The sequence below is a fragment of the Styela clava genome, chromosome 12 (genome assembly GCF_964204865.1).
Source record: "Styela clava chromosome 12, kaStyClav1.hap1.2, whole genome shotgun sequence".
Lineage (NCBI taxonomy): Eukaryota > Metazoa > Chordata > Ascidiacea > Stolidobranchia > Styelidae > Styela > Styela clava.
Window position 1 is genome coordinate 14,241,406 of NC_135261.1, and position 8,490 is coordinate 14,249,895.

Below are 8,490 nucleotides of genomic sequence, written 5' to 3' on the forward strand. Positions count from 1 at the left end.
TTACAAAGTAAAATCGACTACGCTCCCCATGCATGACATTACAAAGTAAAACTGACTACGCTCACTCATGCATGACGATACAAAATAAAAATGATTCTGCTCACTCATGCATGAAGAAGTTACAGTGAAACAAACTACGCTCACTCATGCATGACGTTACAAAGTGCAACCCCATCAATGAACTGACTATGCTCACCCGTGCATGAAGCTGCAAAGTAAATCTAACCATGCCCACCCATTCATGAAGTTGCAAAACTGCCAATCGAAGTTGCAAGGTAAACCGACTATGCTCATCCATGCATGAAGTTGCTAGGTAAAACTGACCATGCTCACCACCCATGTATGAAGTTTCTTGGTGGCCTCTAACTACATTTCTTTTGGTGATAGTCTTTCGGCATATTTGTCTAGTATCCACCAATATCACTTATCACTTTGCTCTGCCATTTCAAAACGGAATGAAACAAGAGAATCAATCAAAGCAAATAAATTTATTTTATTATACAGACATATTTTCTCCATTTATTATATATATATGCAAAATACAACTAAAACATATTGCAAAGTAAGTGGAGTAGTCACATATTTGATTAAATAATCTAAATAGATTCGTAAGTAATATATATTCATTGCAACATTGCATTTTTCAATATTTAAACAAAAAAAGTATTTTCTAAAATGTCAAAATATAATTCCGAGCTTCCATGTGGACCCAAGAGGTGTCGGTTTTCCCACTCGTTAGGACTTGTTGATGGGGTCCTATCGCGCTTCAGAAAAATCTGAAACGCCCTATGCCCATATTTAAATTCCAAACGAATACATGACAATACCAATAAAACCACAGTGGACACTAGAAACGTTGACTCCAACAAATAGTGGCTTGTCAAAATTATAAAAACCCAGTCTTTAATGCATTATATTATACCTCATCGTGATTGTCTTCACAGATCTTGTTCGGCTTCTTCTATTTCTCGGTAAGTAATCTTCTGAAAAAAAAACATATAATAAAAATATTCAATAGAATCGAATTTATCAATAAAATTCACTTAATTGAATTTAAAATTTGTAAAAATTTTTACATGTAATCTGTAGATTTTCCTTGCATCCGTCTTTTCCTAATTCTCCCAGCCCTTCCATAGTTCTTTGCCTGAGAATCTAGAATACCATTAAGATATCTAAGCCTAATAAAACCCTATAAATCCTAATGGCGGGAATGGGTCTGAATCTAACTATACCAAATAAAATAATAACAACAAAAAAGCCATGGCAACCTGTTAATACTTTTCTTTTTTGTCGGTGTCACGATATCCTGGTTCCTGTTGAAAATATCTTAAAAATAGAAGAGAAATTAATGATTATGACAAACACAGATAGGAAAATATGGATAGAGCATATTCCTAAAAAAGCTTTATTATTAAATATTCAATATCAGCTATGAACATAATACTTCGTGCATTACTGTATCAGTATTTATATAATCTAAAGAATATTATATCTAACTAAAATAAAAATAAACACTAGAAGGCGTAAGCTTGACTAATGAAACACTTGTAACATACTCACCGGAATTTCAGATTTGTCTATGATTCCGTCTTTTTTCAATTTCTCCAGTGCCTTCAAAATTATGTGCCTGAGAAGCTAAGATAACATTACCAATATCTAAGCCTAATAAAATTTGTAAGAATATTTACATTCAATTTGTAGATTTTTCTTGTATCAGTCTTTTCCTATTTTCTTCATTGTTTCCTTGTATCAGTCTTTTCCTAATTTCCCCATTGCCTTCATAATTCTTTGCCTGAGAATCTAGAATACCATTAAAAATATCTAAGCCTAATAAAAACCCTATTAATCCTAATGGCGGGAATGGGTCTAAATCTATCTATACCAAATAAAATAATAACAACAAAAAAGCCATGGCAACCTGTTAATACTTTTCTTTTTTGTCGGTGTCACGATATCCTGGTTCCTGTTGAAAATATCTTAAAAATAGAAGTGAAATCATAATTATGACAAACACAGATAGAAAAATATGGATAGAGCATATTACTAAAAAAGCTTTATTATTAAATATTCAATATCAGCAATGAACATAATACTTCGTGCATTACTGTATCAGTATTAATATAATCTAAAGAATATTATATCCAACTAAAATCAAAATAAACACTAGAAGGCGTAAGCCTGAATAATGAAACACTTGTAACATACTTACCGGAATTTCCGATTTGTCTATGATTCCGTCTTTTTTCAATTTCTCCAGTGCCTTCAAAATTATGTGCCTGAGAAGCTGAGATAACATTAACAATATCTAAGCCTAATAAAACTTGTAAAAATATTTACATTCAATTTGTAAATTTTTCTTGTATCAGTCTTTTCCTATTTTCTTCATTGTTTCCTTGTATCAGTCTTTTCCTAATTTCCCCATTGCCTTCATAATTCTTTGCCTGAAAATCTAGAATACCATTAAAAATACCTAAGCCTAATAAAAACCCTAATAATCCTAATGGCGGGTATTTCTAACGGTGGGAATGGGTCTAAATCTATCTCTAACAGAGCAAATAATATAAACAAAAAAAGCCATGGTAAGCCTGTTAATACTTTTCTTCTTTGGTCGGTGTCACGACATTCTGTTTCCTGTTGAAAATACCTCAAAAATGAAAGAGAAAATAATGATTAGGACAAATAAAATAGGCAAATAAGGATAGAGCCTATTACTAAAAAAGCTTTAATATTAAATATTCAATATCAGCAATGAATATAATACTTCGTGCATTACTGTATCAGTATTGATATAATCAAAAAAATATTATATCGAACTAAAATCAAAATGAACACTAGATGGGAGTAAGCATGACTAATGAAACACTTGTAACATACTCACCGGAATTTCAGATTTGTCTCTGATTCCGTCTATTTTTCAATTGCTCCAGTGCTTTCAGAATTCTGTGCCTGAGAAGCTAAGATAATATTAACAATATCTAAGCCTAATAAAATTGGTAAAATATTTACATGTAATTTTTAGATTTTTCTTGCATCCGTCTTTTCTTAATCTTCCCAGTTCCTGCATAGTTCTGTGCCTGAGAAGCTAGAAAAACATCAAAAATATCTAAGCCTAATAAAATTTGTAAGAATATTTACATTCAATTTGTAGATTTATCTTGTATCAGTCTTTTCCTATTTTCTTCATTGTTTCCTTGTATCAGTCTTTTCCTAATTTCCCCATTGCCTTCATAATTCTTTGCCTGAGAATCTAGAATATCATTAAAAATACCTAAGCCTAATAAAAACCCTATTAATCCTAATGGCGGGTATTTCTAACGGTGGGAATAAGTCTAAATCTATCTCTAACAGAGCAAATATTAAAAACAAAAAAAGCCATGGTAAGCCTGATAATACTTTTCTTCTTTGGTCGGTGTCACGACATTCTGTTTCCTGTTGAAAATACCTCAAAAATAAAAGAGAAAATAATGATTAGGACAAATAAAATAGGCAAATATGGATAGAGCCTATTACTAAAAAACTTTAATATTGAATATTCAATATCAGCAATGAATATAATACTTCGTGCATTAGTGTATCAGTATTAATATAATCAAAGAAAATATTATATCGAACTAAAATCAAAATGAACACTAGATGGGAGTAAGCCTGACTAATGAAACACTTGTAACATACTCACTGGAATTTCAGATTTGTCTCTGATTCCGTCTTTTTTTCAATTGCTCCAGTGCTTTCAGAATTCTGTGCCTGAGAAGCTAAGATAATATTAACAATATCTAAGCCTAATAAAATTCGTAAAATATTTACATGTAATTTGTAGATTTTCCTTGCATCCGTCTTTTCCTAATCTTCTCAGACCCTGCATAGTTCTGTGCCTGAGAAGCTAGAATAACATTAAAAATATCTAAGCCTAATAAAAACCCTATTATTCCTAATGGCGGGAATGGGTCTAAATCTATCTATACCAAATAAAATAATAACAACAAAAAAGCCATGGCAACCTGTTAATACTTTTCTTTTTTGTCGGTGTCACGATAACCTGGTTCCTGTTGAAAATATCTTAAAAATAGAAGTGAAATCATAATTATGACAATCACAGATAGAAAAATATGGATAGAGCATATTACTAAAAAAGCTTTATTATTAAATATTCAATATCAGCAATGAACATAATACTTCGTGCATTACTGTATCAGTATTATTATAATCTAAAGAATATTATATCCAACTAAAATCAAAATAAACACTAGAAGGCGTAAGCCTGACTAATGAAACACTTGTAACATACTTTACCGGAATTTCAGATTTGTCTATGATTCCGTCTTTTTTCAATTTCTCCAGTGCCTTCAAAATTATGTGCCTGAGAAGCTGAGATAACATTAACAATATCTAAGCCTAATAAAACTTGTAAAAATATTTACATTCAATTTGTAGATTTTTCTTGTATCAGTCTTTTCCTATTTTCTTCATTGTTTCCTTGTATCAGTCTTTTCCTAATTTCCCCATTGCCTTCATAATTCTTTGCCTGAGAATCTAGAATACCATTAAAAATACCTAAGCCTAATAAAAACCCTATTAATCCTATTGGCGGGTATTTCTAACGGTGGGAATGGGTCTAAATCTATCTCTAACAGAGCAAATATAAAAAACAAAAAAGCCATGGTAAGCCTGTTAATACTTTTCTTCTTTGGTCGGTGTCACGACATTCTGTTTCCTGTTGAAAATACCTCAAAAATGAAAGAGAAAATAATGATTAGGACAAATAAAATAGGCAAATAATACTAAAAAAGCTTTATTATTAAATATTCATTATCAGCAATGAACATAATACTTCGTGCATTACTGTATCAGTATTAATATAATCTAAAGAATATTATATCAAACTAAAATCAAAATAAACACTAGAAGGCGTAAGCCTGACTAATGAAACACTTGTAACATACTTACCGGAATTTCAGATTTCTCTATGATTCCATCTTTTTTCAATTTCTCCAGTGCCTTTAAAATTCTGTGCCTGAGAAGCTAAGATAGCATTAACAATATCTAAGTCTAATAAAATTTGTAAGAACATTTCCATTCAATTTGTAGATTTTTCCTGTATCAGTCTTTTCCTATTTTCTTCATTGTTTCCTTGTATCAGTCTTTTCCTAATTTCTCCATTGCCTTCATATTTCTTTGCCTGAGAATCTAGAATACCATTAAAAATATCTAAGCCTAATAAAAACCCTATTAATCCTAATGGCGGGTATTTCTAACGGTGGGAATGGGTCTAAATCTATCTCTAACAGAGCAAATAATATAAACAAAAAAAAGCCATGGTAAGCCTGTTAATACTTTTCTTCTTTGGTCGGTGTCACGACATTCTGTTTCCTGTTGAAAATACCTCAAAAATGAAAGAGAAAATAATGATTAGGACAAATAAAATAGGCAAATATGGATAGAGCCTATTACTAAAAAAGTTTTAATATTAAATATTCAATATCAGCAATGAATATAATACTTCGTGCATTACTGTATCAGTATTGATATATTCAAAAAAAATATTATATCGAACTAAAATCAAAATAAACACTAGAAGGCGTAAGCCTGACTAATGAAACACTTGTAACATACTCACCGGAATTTCAGATTTGTCTCTGATTCCGTCTATTTTTCAATTGCTCCAGTGCTTTCAGAATTCTGTGCCTGAGAAGCTAAGATAATATTAACGATATTTAAGCCTAATAAAATTCGTAAAATATTTACATGTAATTTGTAGATTTTTCTTGCATCCGTCTTTTCCTAATCTTCCCAGTTCCTGCATAGTTCTGTGCCTGAGAAGCTAGAATAACATTAAAAAAATTTAAGCCTAATAAAATTTGTAAGAATATTTACATTCAATTTGTAGATTTTTCTTGTATCAGTCTTTTCATATTTTCTTCATTGTTTCCTTGTATCAGTCTTTTCCTAATTTCCCCATTGCCTTCATAATTCTTTGCCTGAGAATCTAGAATACCATTAAAAATACCTAAGCCTAATAAAAACCGTATTAATCCTAATGGCGGGTATTTCTAACGGTGGGAATAAGTCTAAATCTATCTCTAACAGAGCAAATATTAAAAACAAAAAAGCCATGGTAAGCCTGTTAATACTTTTCTTCTTTGGTCGGTGTCACGACATTCTGTTTCCTGTTGAAAATACCTCAAAAATAAAAGAGAAAATAATGATTAGGACAAATAAAATAGGCAAATATGGATAGAGCCTATTACTAAAAAAGCTTTAATATTAAATATTCAATATCAGGAATGAATATAATACTTCGTGCATTACTGTATCAGTTTTAATATAATCAAAGAAAATATTATATCGAACTAAAATCAAAATGAACACTAGATGGGAGTAAGCCTGACTAATGAAACACTTGTAACATACTCACCGGAATTTCAGATTTGTCTCTGATTCCGTCTTTTTTTCAATTGCTCCAGTGCTTTCAGAATTCTGTGCCTGAGAAGCTAAGATAATATTAACAATATCTAAGCCTAATAAAATTCGTAAAATATTTACATGTAATTTGTAGATTTTCCTTGCATCCGTCTTTTCCTAATCTTCTCAGACCCTGCATAGTTCTGTGCCTGAGAAGCTAGAATAACATTAAAAATATCTAAGCCTAATAAAAACCCTATTATTCCTAATGGCGGGAATGGGTCTAAATCTATCTATACCAAATAAAATAATAACAACAAAAAAGCCATGGCAACCTGTTAATACTTTTCTTTTTTGTCGGTGTCACGATATCCTGGTTCCTGTTGAAAATATCTTAAAAATAGAAGTGAAATCATAATTATGATAAACACAGATAGAAAAATATGGATAGAGCATATTACTAAAAAAGCTTTATTATTAAATATTCAATATCAGCAATGAACATAATACTTCGTGCGTTACTGTATCAGTATTAATATAATCTAAAGAATATTATATCCAACTAAAATCAAAATAAACACTAGAAGGCGTAAGCCTGACTAATGAAACACTTGTAACATACTTACCGGAATTTCAGATTTGTCTATGATTCCGTCTTTTTTCAATTTCTCCAGTGCCTTCAAAATTATGTGCCTGAGAAGCTGAGATAACATTAACAATATCTAAGTCTAATAAAACTTGTAAAAATATTTACATTCAATTTGTAGATTTTTCTTGTATCAGTCTTTTCCTATTTTCTTCCTTGTTTCCTTGTATCAGTCTTTTCCTAATTTCCCCATTGCCTTCATAATTCTTTGCCTGAGCCATTAAAAATACCTAAGCCTAATAAAAACCCTATTAATCCTAATGGCGGGTATTTCTAACGGTGGGAATAAGTCTAAATCTATCTCTAACAGAGCAAATATTAAAAACAAAAAAAGCCATGGTAAGCCTGTTAATACTTTTCTTCTTTGGTCGGTGTCACGACATTCTGTTTCCTGTTGAAAATACCTCAAAAATAAAAGAGAAAATAATGATTAGGACAAATAAAATAGGCAAATATGGATAGAGCCTATTACTAAAAAAGCTTTAATATTAAATATTCAATATCAGCAATGAATATAATACTTCGTGCATTACTGTATCAGTATTAATATAATCAAAGAAAATATTATATCGAACTAAAATCAAAATGAACACTAGATGAGAGTAAGCCTGACTAATGAAACACTTGTAACATACTCACCGGAATTTCAGATTTGTCTCTGATTCCGTCTTTTTTTCAATTGCTCCAGTGCTTTCAGAATTCTGTGCCTGAGAAGCTAAGATAATATTAACAATATCTAAGCCTAATAAAATTCGTAAAATATTTACATGTAATTTGTAGATTTTCCTTGCATCCGTCTTTTCCTAATCTTCTCAGACCCTGCATAGTTCTGTGCCTGAGAAGCTAGAATAACATTAAAAATATCTAAGCCTAATAAAAACCCTATTATTCCTAATGGCGGGAATGGGTCTAAATCTATCTATACCAAATAAAATAATAACAACAAAAAAGCCATGGCAACCTGTTAATACTTTTCTTTTTTGTCGGTGTCACGATATCCTGGTTCCTGTTGAAAATATCTTAAAAATAGAAGTGAAATCATAATTATGACTAACACAGATAGAAAAATATGGATAGAGCATATTACTAAAAAAGCTTTATTATTAAATATTCAATTTCAGCAATGAATATAATAATAATACTTCGTGCATTACTGTATCAGTATTAATATAATCTAAAGAATATTATATCCAACTAAAATCAAAATAAACACTAGAAGGCGTAAGCCTGACTAATGAAACACTTGTAACATACTTACCGGAATTTCAGATTTGTCTATGATTCCGTCTTTTTTCAATTTCTCCAGTGCCTTCAAAATTATGTGCCTGAGAAGCTGAGATAACATTAACAATATCTAAGCCTAATAAAACTTGTAAAAATATTTACATTCAATTTGTAGATTTTTCTTGTATCAGTCTTTTCCTATTTTCTTCATTGTTTCCTTG